Source organism: Equus asinus, chromosome 8 (genome assembly GCF_041296235.1).
Source record: "Equus asinus isolate D_3611 breed Donkey chromosome 8, EquAss-T2T_v2, whole genome shotgun sequence".
NCBI lineage: Eukaryota > Metazoa > Chordata > Mammalia > Perissodactyla > Equidae > Equus > Equus asinus.
In genome coordinates this window covers 25,093,716-25,106,363 of record NC_091797.1, presented here as the reverse complement: position 1 = coordinate 25,106,363, position 12,648 = coordinate 25,093,716, and the positions used below count along the sequence as shown (strand labels likewise).

General features: G+C 47.7%; 1 protein-coding gene and 1 long non-coding RNA gene across 5 annotated transcripts in view; one reads left to right on the top strand and one right to left on the bottom strand.

The window, feature by feature from the left end:
- Positions 1 to 7,515: 7,515 nt before the first annotated feature.
- Positions 7,516 to 9,021, bottom strand: LOC139045840 (uncharacterized). The gene is made up of 2 exons (XR_011504988.1): positions 8,669 to 9,021; positions 7,516 to 7,670 (listed from the first exon to the last, which is right to left on the bottom strand). It is a non-coding gene; the product is annotated as an uncharacterized lncRNA (long non-coding RNA).
- Positions 9,022 to 9,447: 426 nt separating this feature from the next.
- The window catches only part of DAAM2 (dishevelled associated activator of morphogenesis 2), a 104,830-nt gene continuing 101,629 nt past the window's right edge, over positions 9,448 to 12,648 (top strand). For 2 of the 4 annotated variants that reach the window (XM_070514981.1, XM_070514977.1), the window contains exon 1: positions 9,448 to 9,586. The gene's annotated coding sequence lies outside the window, so the exon portion shown is untranslated. Of the gene's footprint in view, positions 9,587 to 10,117; positions 10,284 to 12,648 lie in introns of those variants that run through there. The other 2 variants (XM_070514979.1, XM_044776624.2) reach the window with 2 other exon arrangements.

Below are 12,648 nucleotides of genomic sequence, written 5' to 3'. Positions count from 1 at the left end.
TGTCATATTGACACTCTCTGTATATAACGTCTTTTTTTTTCCTTCTTTCAAATTTTCTCTTTGACTTGGTTTTTAAGAGTTTGACAACAGCATGTCTAGGTATGAATTTCTCTGTGTTTATTTCACTTAGAGTTTTTGAGCTTTTTGGATCAGTAGATTGGCGGATTTTTATCGAATTTTGGACATTTTATGCCACTATATCTTTAAACGTTATTTTCTGTCCATTTCTGTCTCTTCTCTCCTGGGACTCCAACTATATGAATATTGGCACAGTTAATGTTGTTCCACGGGCCTCTAAGGTTCCATTCATTTTTTTCATTTTTTTCTCACTGTTCTTCAGATTGGTAACTTCAGTTGATCTCTTCTCAACTTCTCCTGCCATCTTAAAGCTGCAACTGAGTGCTATAATGAATTTTTCTTTTGAACTGTATTTTTCAATTTCAGAATTTTCATTTTGTTCTTTATCAAAATATCATATCTGTGTCCTAATTGAGAATCTCCATTTGTTCATTCGTGCCTGTCACTCTTTCCTTTAATCCTTTAAACATTGCTTCCTTTAGTTCTTTACACATATTTACAGCAGCTGTTTTTAAGTCTTTGTTTGCTAAATCCATCATTTGAGGACACTCAAACAGTTTCTATCGACTGCTTTTTTCTTACATATGTGTTACAGTTATGCTGCTTCTTTGTGTGTCTTGTAGTTTTTTGTTGAAAACTGGACATTTTAGACAATCTTTTGCAGCAACTTTGGATTCTGATTTCCTCCTCTGAAAGTTGTTGTTGTTGTTTCTTTTTCTTTCTTTCTTTTTTTTGGTGAGGAAGATCGGCCTTGAGTTAATATCTGTTGCCAATCTCTCTCTTCTTTTGCTTGAGGAAGATTGGCCCTGAACTAACATCTGTGCCCATTTTCCTCTATTTTGTATGTGGGATGCCACCACAGCATGGCTGATGGGTGGTGTAGGCCTGTGTCTGGGATCTGAACCTGCGAACCTCGACTGCTGAAACGGAGCATGCGGAACAAGACCACTAGGCCACTGGGCCGGCCCCTGTGGTTGCTGTTTCATTTGCTTGTTTGTTCTGTATCTTGCCTTGGCTAAATCTGTGAAACCTGCATTGTATGGCTACTGATGTCTCAACTCAGTTTTGTTTTGAATATTCTTACTTTTATCTAAAGCTTGGCTTCCTAAAGGTCACCCTTGCATTCCTCCTAGTATAGTGGTCAGTCAATGATTTTATATGGCCTCAAGTGACAACACCAAAGATTCCCATTATTCTTATCCAAAGTTCATCAGTTTTTAAGGTATAAACACTCCTCAAATTGTCATATGCCTTGGTCGATTTCCAGAGTGCTAAAATGCTTGTTTTTGCCAATTTAATCCAGACTCATAGTTGCTTTGGCAGGATAAGGTTCACTGATCTCCTTACCCAGCCATAATTGGAAGTCCCTCCTAACACAGAGAACTTTGTACTTGACTGGTATAGCTGTAAAACGCCTTTGCATATACCAGACTCTTTCTCCTGTGAACCCTTTGGTGGGTTCTTCAGAGAAGAATCATTTGGGCCCCTCCAGCTGCAACTCCTATGACATGGGCCGTTCATCCTCTTCCTTCAGCTGCCTCTCCCCCACTTCATTTGGTTTTCCAGTGGCCCACTCCACACCACCTCTCAAGATTGTGGTCCCATAATTCTTCCAGATAGTCCTCTTCAATAAGATCTAAAAATGGCTCCTGGCTCACTTTCTCTCCCATGTGGCCCACACAAGGTCCTCAGGAAACATGTATTAATCCTTGTCCAGCAAGCTCAGGGAGTGCCAGCCTTCCCAATAACGCAACTCCTTTCCTTTATTTGCTTCCTTTGATCCACTGCCAAATCAATCCACCATCTGTCTCTTGCCCTCTAGATTTCCAGGCTGGAGTCCAACCTGGCCACAATTCCCAACTTTAGGAAGCACTTACTGAGGTCCTTGATTCATCGCCTTCGAGCTGCTCTTACTGTAGGGGTGAAGAGAAGGAATTCTAGTGCAGGTCTCCCAAAGAAACCCTCCTCAGAACATTCTTCCTCAACTTCCACACTTCCTGTTCTTTTCACAGGAAGGGACTTTTAGAGGCACGGAGCCAGTTCCCAGATATTTCCTTTTGAAAATTTGCTTCTCAAACATTTTAGAATTTCTTATCTATTTTATCTTACTGCCGCATTAAAAATTCCAATTCAGCATCCCATTACACTTGTGTTTATTTTCGGAGACTTCTTCTGGTCCCCTTTAGACTAAACAACGTTTCTTAAAGCTATGGGATGTTCACAGATGCTCTGTGAAAAACGGGTCCTGTGAGGAAATAACTTTGGGGAATACTGTGCTAAGCAAAGTTAGGCAGATCCTACTCAGAACTTTCAATATGCTAATATTGCACTGTGAAATTCCAAGGGGAGGGGCATAACCTATATAGTTTTCATCAAACTGATTTGAGCATGAGTAACCCACCCCCTACCTTTTTGACAGGTCATTTAAAGAGATCTGCATTCTATAGAACACATTTTGGAAATAGTCACTTGGAAGGTACCAGTGGAAAGAGAAGGTATTTTCTTCCTCATCCAGAGAGCTCCCCCAAGGCAGGCAATATGTTATTGCCCTCCAGCTCCTCCGAACCATGGCGATTGTGAAAGTTTCACGTGCTTTTATTTTTTTAATGTGAATGCAGTAGAGCTTGATTGCATGGTGCTTCCACTAGCCTGAATTCCTTATGGATAGGAACCCCTTCTTATTCGTCTTTGCATCTCCAGGTCTTACCACAGTGCCTAGGACTAAGCAGGAATGAATGAACAAATAGCTTTAGAGGAGGGTTTCTTTGCTGCTCCTTTTTAATAAAGTAAGAAAAAGTCTCTACGTTAGAGTCCCATATACGCAGCAACCCCACAAGCCGACTGGGTGTTTACAAAACTCCCCAGTGTGTGAAATCTCTCCTTACAAATACCTACAGGAAGATTCCTTAATTGTGCAAATGTCCTGTGCCTTTTCCAAGGCCAACCAGGGTGGATTTTCTCTTTATATCTGTGTGTGTGATTGTGTACACACAGCTGAAGAGACGAGTCACTGAGAACTTTCCAAAAGAAATGAATGGGATAAACCAGATTGCCAAGTTACTGAGTGGTAATTAAGAACAGATTCCTAACATCATCACTTTACCATTTTTAAGATATTTTCCTTTAAAAGACAAAACCACCAAATGATGAAAGATGTCGTGCTTCTCCTGAAGTCCCTTCGCCTTACCCAAGTCCCAGCTCAGTTGCACACACACCATATACGCCAGCCCAAAGTCACACACCGGAAGATTGTAAGCAGTCTCGAATTATTTTTCAAAGGAGAAAAGTGTGTTTGTGTTTGTGTGTGTGTGTGTGTGTGTGTGTATTTTACCCATTCTCACCCCCAATAGAGATCAGTGGGAAGACTTCTTTCTCTCATTTCAAAATATAATTTTACCCCAAAGCTGACTGGAGCACTTGGCCCTGAGCATACTTTTCGAAGGGTTTTGAGCTACCAAAAATGGGACTGTCATGGGAGTTTGTATGTACTCAGGACTGTGTAAGTACGCTGGCTCCAGAAATAACATGAGCAGCTGTGGCTACTAGTAGGCACAGCCTTCCCCAGCCTGGAGACCCTGGGCTCTGATCACGCATTTTTCTAGGGGGCTCAGGAAGGAATTCCATCCCCTTTCCCACCCACTCGAGCACGCTGCGCACTGTGTGATATTCCATCCCACATCTGGCCAGGTGCGGTGCCTCCCTAGCCTCTGCCGGGGGGCCACATACCGGATTAGACACACGCGTGGCCTGCCTCGCTGTGTGGGTGGAGGGCCGCCGCCACGATGTCCCAGGATTGTGTGTCTTGTGGTTAAACACTTAGGGTTTTGACGTAGACAAGGCAGCAGAGCCGACCCTTAAAACCGCTGCAAACAACCTGAGAGGCTTCTCAAAAATGCAGCCCTGCGCCTCGGAAGGAGACGGCCTTCAGGGGGGCAATTTTCCAATCGCTGCCTATTTGGTGTGGTCATGTCTGAGCCAGGGGAGGTTTCTGAGCTCCGGGCAAAGATGTTTGCAGGGAGCCGGATGCCAGGAGCCTGGTGAATTGTACATTAATGTTAAGTGCATTCTCTGTATTAGAGGAGCCGGGTTTTGGGCGAGGGGTGGAGATGGGAAAAGGCAAAGAGAGGAAAAGGCATATAAGAATCATGGCCATCTGGAAGGTACAAACATTCCGTAATTGACGCCTCACTCTTGCACCCTGGGGTTGATACTCCTGTTAATCTGTATTTTTCAGGGAAGCTAAATGATGCTCTTACTCAACTGCAAGAGCCAGAGTAGGGATCAGAAACCAGGATTTTCCAATGCCATATCACAAGGCCCTCCTACTATATCACACCACAACAAGGGCATAAAACATCTTCAATCAGTTCACGCCTTAGTGACATGTCCTTTCCAGGAAGAAACTGTGATAGCTCTGGACTTTGCTCTTGAGTCAGATCCTTGGAACTTACTGTCCCATAAGGGAAGTCCAGGAGGCCTGCTCTAAACATGGAGATGACATCCTTTATTCTAAGTGAGAGAAGCAGGATGGGGCCCATGATCCAAGCACTTGATGTGTGACGTGTCTGTGCTGAACTGCGTCCGATTTAGAACAAGCTGCTTCTGCCTTCTAGTCATTAACAGCACCCTTGATACAGAACTCGGCACTTCCCCAGGCACAGCCTGGGGGCCAGCAAATTGATTCTGACGGCTTCTGAGGTGGGGTGACAGAGACCTCACGATTCTGAGCGTTCCTCTCCCTCTCCAGTCTCAGAAGAACTCACTGAGGTAGGGACTTTCAATCTGCTTTGCCTCACGTGACCTTTTCAACAATCCTGTTGGATGGAATGATCTTCATCCCACATTATTGATGAGGAACACTGTATTAGTCAGGATTCTCCAGAGAAATAAAACCAAGAGGATGTGTGTGTGTGTGTGTGTAGACAGATAGATTTATTTTAAGGAATTGGCTCATGCAATTGTGGAGGTTTGGTGACTCCAAAATCTGATGGGGTAGGCTGGCAGGCTGGAAACCCAAGGAAGAGCTGTAGTTCGAGTCTGAAGGCCATCTGCTGGCAGAATCCTGGAAGTCAGTCTTTGTTCTATTAAGGCCTTCAACTCATTGGATGAGGCCCAACCACGTTATGGAGGTTCACCAATTTAAATATTAATCTTATCCAAAAAATACCCTCATAGAAACATCCAGAATAATATTTGACCAAATAGCTGGGCACCATGGCCCAGCCATGTTGACACATAAAAGTAACCATCACAAAAACACAAAGCTTCAGAAACTTACCTGCCACGCTGAGGTCACACAGCAGTGAGAGGAAAGGCTGGGGATTCAACCAAGGTCTCTGATTCTAACAACTGAGTTCTCTTCATAATCTTTTATAGCCCACGTCAGTAAATCAAGGAAAGGGGTATGTTGTTCATGGAGTGCCTCACAATGAGTAGATGGCATACTCATGGGACTCTCATTCATTCTTCCAAAGGTCTTTACCAAGTGCTCCCAAGGTCCATGCAGTATAGACCAGGAGTTCTGCCCCTGGGAAGTGAACAAGGAGGGACCTTGTGAAGCCCACTTCTCCCCATGAAAAGGCTGGGCCTGGAAGTACACAGTCAGCTTTGGAAGCCGGGACAAGCTTGGTGAGTTACTACCACCTCAGCGAGCCGGTAGAATTTTCCAGATGAGCAGTGTGGAACCTTCCTGGAATGTGCAGGGGACTGACAGGTGAAGGAAGATGGAGCCCGCTTCCTGGCTGTCTTGAGAATAGGAGATTACCCCGGCTCCCACATGAGGGCTCTGTATGATATACGGTTGGTGGGTAGGGGTTCCATCAGATGACCTTGGAAAAGGCCCTCCCATTTCATGGACTCTTCAGAGCTCAACAGCATCAAAAATGGCCCTAGCACTGAGAGCCACATGTTTTATGAGCTTCACCTGCTCCTCTTCCCAACAGCGTCTGAGTCATCTCACCTGACCAGGGATGGAGACTCCCCTCTCCCAGACCTGGAATATTCTGTGCACAGCCCCACTGCCCCTGTTCCTGTCCTCCTCAAGCTCCCCGCCCACGGGCTCTAAGTCTCTGGCCCTATGTCACCACATCTTTAATTCCTCCCTTTCTCTCACTTTGCCTGGAATGAAGCCACTCAGTTTCAGGCTTGTAGGCAGGTTCTCACAGACACTGCGTGTAAAGAAGAGTTAATGAGGATATTCTGTTTCTCGTTAGGTCTGCCACTTCATTTCTATTTGCTCTGTTGTTGCTAATTTCTATTAATTCCGCTACCTCTTCTTATGAGTGTGGACCATTAGATTGGCCTGTGGCATGATGCTAAGGGAGGATGGCCACACCAGTGCTCCTGATACTAGAAACGTTAGTCATAAAATCCTCTCTTGCTTTAGGAACTTTCCTGTATCCTTTTTTTTTTTTTACAATAATAATTAAAAATAGATATGATTTATTTACTACTTGCTATGTGCTGGGCAACACAGACAATAAACCGTTGGAAAAGCAGGATGAATATTGAGAAGAAAATGGTGGTTGGAATATAGATTTGGGCATAGAGACAATGGTTGACTTTCCCAGACAATTACTGAGCCTGTGGTGGGATTCACGAGAAAGGATGAAATCACAGGAGGAAAGTCTGTGATGTTCGGGAGAAGAACGGCCGCTCACAGATCCTGGGGATCCTCAACATCCTGGTGGAAGAGGAGCGCCCAGGAAGATTAACTGAACAAGGGAAGTCACAGCGATGGTAAGGCAGCCCTGAGGGAGGGGAGTGTTTCAAGAAAGGAGGGTCTAAGCATTTCAAAGGACGTGAGAATGAAGGGTGACAAGACTGGATTCATCTCAAAAGCCATGGGACCCTAGAAAGAGCAGCTGCAGGCATTCAGGGCAGGATGCCCCAGGGCGGCCGGAGGGCGAGGGAGGTTTGGGGAGACAGTGGGCTAACTTAAGTCCCAAACAGACTGCGGCACTTTCCAGTTCCTCAGTTGACGTGGAAACTGCTTCCTCTTGGTTGAATTAAATAGAATTCACGCTGACTTAGTAGGAATAAGAATTCTTTATTGGACTTTTTTGTTTTGTTATTAAAGATGCTGCAGAAAATCCAAAGAATTGGAATCAGAGGAAGTAGGTTAGAGTCCAAGGTCCCTTATTTGCTGACTGTGTGATCTAGGGCAGGACATTTATCAGATGTGGCTTCTTTTGTTACACAAAAAAATGGAGGTTATGGTGATGCCTCCCAAAATCATGAGGTCCAGAGGAGATATATGTGAACAGGCTTTGAAAACTATAAAGAATTATGCCAGTGCAAGGTATCATGTTAAAAACCGTTGTCATACCTGTAAGCTAATGTTCAGGAATTGTCCCAGTATTATTTCTTGGCGGATCAATGAGAGTGTATCAGGTAAGATTATACTTGGCTAAATACAACAGAAGACAACTATAATAATTTAAATCCATAGGAATTTATTTCTCTCACCTAATAAGAAGTCAGAGGAAGGTGCAGCCACATACAGATGTCATCTAGGGCCTTCGCTTCCTCTACCATACTGCTCCACCATCTTTAACTGATTGGTTTTTTTTCTCAAGGTTGCAAGAGGGCTCCTGTATCTCCAGGCATCACACCCATGTTCCAAGAGAGAAGAAATGGGGAAAGAAGGAATAGAGAATGTCACAGGGTTGAAGGGGCATGCCATCTGAATCCCACCTTTTCTCAAAAAGTTTTTGCGGAAGCTGATCCGTGCATGCCAACCTCACCAGCCAGAACTGGCTTTCATAGCTGCTCCTAGTTACAAGGGAGTCTGGGATGGTGAATGTTGTAGACTTCCAGCTTCTTTAGTTGAGGAAGGCAAGGGAGGAGGGGTGTGTCAATGGCTTTTGGAAGCCAATTTTCAGTGTTTACTACAGAGCAGGGCTCACCTTGCCAATGGAGCCTTGATGTGAGGAAGGGGATGGAGGGATGTGGCAGTGGGATATGACGCTCAGGAGGGAAACCTAACAGGGAGCAAACAGCAGGGCTCTGGGCCCTGTATGGCTTGGACCTAAACATCTTGTCTGGTCCCAGCCAAGGAGCCCAGCCCCAAGACTTGGCTCCTCTGAAATCAGCCCTAACCAGCTGCTGCCAAAGGGGTAAACACATTCCAAGTCCTTGAGTCCCTGCTGACTGTAACTGTGGTTAAGGCACCCCCCCCGCCCCAATCTGGGCTCATGGAAAGTTCACTAGAGTTGTGTTGTTTTAGTGATGATTTGTGGTTATCCGTGCTCCTTGTCATTGACGGGGAGTTGAATACCTACACATGAATGTTATCTAACTGTACACGCAATTTGCATCTCATGTATATTATTTTTAAGTTCGTTCTCTAATCCCTGGGAACCATGAAGAATTACACTCTTTTTTCCTACTCTGGGAGGATGGCCCTTAAACCAAGCCTTTTCCCGAAGCCCCTGCAGCTAGGTGGAGAAAGAGACCACCAGGAGAATCCAGACCTGAACACCTAGAAAACTCTACATGGATCCTCACCCAGTGCAGGCACTGTCTGCTTGCATGCTCCTGCGGGGGTGGGGTGGGGTGGGTGGTTGGGAAGCAGAGATCAAATACTCACCGTGAGGATGGCACCAATTATGGAGGAGACAGTCGCTCTTGACAAAGGCAGTTTCCAGTTCAGTCCAGGAGATGGATCACAGTCACATTTAAGAAAAAAAAAATTAAAAGCAGTTTTTAAAAGTATGAATAAGAGCTATTGCAAACGGCTCAGACTCTGTGTATAAGCAATGAAGTAAGATGAATGGACTGGCACTGAGTTGGAAAAGCTATACAGAGGCAGGGAGTGTGGAACATAATTTAATAAAAATAAACTTTTTTTTTTTTTTGCATACACACTCCCAAAGAAGAAATGGAAAAGTTGTCAGGGTGTGGACCAGGGCTTCTAATGAGCTGTTCTGGTCTGCCTGATTTGTCTCTTTCTCGCCCTAGCATCCTCCTGGTGCTTATTGTCTCACGAAGGGACTCTCTGGGGGAGGAGCGGCAATCCCCAGCACCTGACCCCCAGCTGCCTCAGACCAGGTCTTTTTGCTGCTTGCCCAGGGGAGGAGCGAGGAGAAACCCACTGCCCAGGTCGCTGCTTTTGCCTCCTTGACCCTGACATGTTTCCAAAACAGAGGGAGCCCTGAGAAGGCTCCTTGCCAAAGCTGGAAACAGCTACCCTCATTGTCTGCCTCGCCCTGCCGCCTGCGCGCTCCCTTCCTCCCTCCCCTCCTTTCGTCTGAAAGTGTGAAAATTACAAATCCCAAGGAGCTGCAATCAGAACTCTACCTAGGGAGAACGCAGAGGATCCTTGCCATAAATATGCCGCTTCAAGGCGCCTGACGTCAGAGCGGGGAGGGCGGACGGGCGCAGGCCGGGCGGGGAGGCGCGGGACCTCGGGAGCCCGGCGGAGGACGCAGCGCGGAGCGGGAGCGGCCGGCGCGGCGCAGCGGGGGTCGGGGCTGCGGGGACTGCGACGCGCCATGGGGGCCTCGGAGTAAGTGCGGCGGCCCGGGCTCCTCTCTGCCTCGGGCCGCGGAGTGGGCGCCGGCCGCGGGACGCTCTCTGCCGGCGCTTCCACACTTTTCTCTCCCTCTGCTCTCTTTACAACGCTCAAGGCGATTGGAAAGGCAGCCGCTCCGCGGGCTGGCTGTTTTGTTTCTCCAAAGTGTTTGCAGGAGTCGCGGATGCTTGAGCGGGCTCCCAGGGCCTGTGTGCGTGTCTGTGTGCATGGGTGCGATTTGCGTGTGTGTGTGTGTGTCTGTTTTGGCCCATCTGGACACAGGAAATGTCTTTGGAAAACTTTAAAAAAATGTTTTTGTGTGGCTTTGAAATCTGATTCCTTGTTGTCACAAGTGGACAAACATAGCTGGTACCCCCCAAATGGACAACTTTGTGGTGGTGGCTTTTCCCGGTTCAGCTTGTCTTTCTTCGCGGATTTAACTCTTCACAGGCCCCCAGCTCCCACTCGCAAGCCTGGCCTCGGGCCAGCAGGCAGGGAAGGGAGTGGGACGTTCTTGCTCTCAGCGGCACTGGGACCTTGGGCGACAGAAGGAGCATCCCAGCAAAGGGGTCCTGACTCTGGGGACCTCAGCACCTGCGGGTGCTGCCCACGCTCCTGCAGTGGCCCTGACATCGCCAGGCGATGGGACTTTGACTTAACCGAGGAAGGAAGGAACCTGGTCTGGAGGCAGGTAATTGTAAGGAGGATGAAGAGGAGGAGGCGGTGGTGGCCAGGGTGCTGCAGCTCTGTGTCCAGCCTTGTCCCGGGAGCTGGATGGATGTCTGTCACATGTGCCCACGGTGGGGGACGTGCTGGGTTTTCTGGGCGCACCACGGTGCCCCAAACAAGATGCAAGCTCCTAACATAAAGAGACATGTCTGAGCTGTGGGGTGGAGGAAGGCAGGGGGGCGGTGGGGGAGAGGGAGAGAGATTTTTATCAAAATTGAACACAGATTGCTGAGGTCTGGGCTTGATTTAACTCTTCTCTCTCTGCCTTGGCCACTTTTCCACAGTTCTGGGGTGGATTTGCAAAGTTCCTGGGAAGGTGGGAAGGAAAATGACACCTCTCTAGGAAAAAGTCCCTGGAGGGACTACATGAGTTCTACATGCAAATGAAAGCGACTTCCCATCTTCAAATAGTTTAAAGTTTTGTGTGTCGCCTCTTCTGAGTTCGGTGTCAGTTTCTTGGATTTCTCTGAAAAGTTGGCTGACGCAGGGAATGGATTTTCCCTAGGACGTGGGGGGATTTGTGCTCACGGAGTGTGGGAGGAAAGAGGGTGCGGGGCTCCATTCTCCCATCAGCCTGGATTGCCCAATGCCTGGCGCTGGATGTCAGTAGCTGGGGTCAACAAACGGGTGACCACAGCGAGAGTCCTTTTGGGCTTGCCCTCGCTGGGTCTCTGGTTCTGCATTTTGCAATAGAGTCAACCTACAATGTTTGGGTGGGAGGAAGATTACTGGACTCTTCCTGTGTCCTAGAAAAATGAGCAAACGAAGGGACAGGGAGGAAATGTGGATATAAAAACGGACCCACAGGAAGTTCGAGATTTGGGAAAGATTTTAGAAATTATACAGATTGACCCCTAGGGAAGCGCTGTAAAAGATGGAGCAGACGGCAATGTCAGAAACAGACTTGTTGCACTTCAGGAATCTCTGTCTTCAACTTGAGTATGAGAAAGATGAAGGAAAAATCACCCTCAGGGCAGTGTAAACAAAAGTGCGTGTAAACAGGGGTGGCTGCAAACCGTGAGATGCGCGTGCAGGCGCGTGTTTATGCCCTCGTGACCGTGTGGTGACGGTGGTGGCCTCAGGCATGGAAGCATCCATGGCCCATTTCTCATCTGTACTGGGAGCTGCCTCCGACCCTCATTTCTTCCTTTTCAAAAAAACAACTGTGCTGTTATTGTCTTGATGCCTGGTAGTTGCAGGCTGTGGCTCGCAACTCCTAGCCGGGTTTTCAGAGCTTCCCCTCCAGAGGCTGGGATGCCTAGGGAATACTCGTGCCCCCATCAGGACAAAAAGAGGAGAGAAAATTCTCCTGGGTGTTAGAAGAAAGTCAGAAGTTTGGGAAAGGGGAGGCTGTGGGGGCAGGACCAGTAGGAAGGCCTGCGACTGTTTTTTTCTTGGTGAGTCGGGGGGAAGACTCTGAAAGACATCTTCTCTCTCCAGTCTTCTTTCCCAACCCTTGACCCCAAAGTTTTGGACACAAAACAGGTTAAACTCTCCTCCTTACTGAAGAGCCTTGGCTCCAGGGGTAGAGAAAGGGGAAGTCTAAGTGCAGGTGGTCGGGAGGGTGTAGAGATCCCCGAGGCCAGGGCTTGCTTCTTTGATTCCAGTGGAGCCAAGGGAAGTAGCAATTTTAAATGTTTTCGCTTTTTCCCACAATTTATGAATAGAAGGCTAAACACCCGGGGACCGAGGGAACCCATCAGAGGTAGAATCCAGAAATACTCTTGTCTCGGCACAAGACTCCTCAGGGAGAGCTGAGGACAAGGACCGGGTTTTCAGCTCTTTCAGCCTATGGGGTTTCTCCGGAGGGTCGGAGCAGTCCTGACCCCTCTGGGTTTGCGCTGGGAGATGTTTCACCAACTTCAGACCCGGGACGAGTTCCCAGGCCGCTGGCGCTTGGGGTGATACTGAAGCCTTCTCATGGCCCCTTCTATCAGCTCGGGCTTCTGGCCAGCCCTTCGGTTGTCTCTGAGATCAGAATACTTAGAGAGGAGGCGTTCTCAGGCTCTCCCCAGGGTCGAAAGGGCAAATACACTTGTCAGAAAGAACAACAAGGAGGGTGTCCTTGGCTTTGATAGCAGATGACCCTGTACATCTCCACAGCCAGCAGCTCTGTGCTCGGGGATCCTGTGTCCTTCAGCTCTGGACTCAGAGGCAGCCTGGCCCCACGGAGAGTGCAGACTTCAGAGCAGACTGCCCTGGGGGAGAAATCCTAACCTGGGATACACTGCTGATTCCTTCTGAGCTTCAGCTTCCTCACCTGTAAATTGAGGATAATGCTCACCTCCTGAGCTTATCACGAAAATGATATTTATGCAGATGGACTG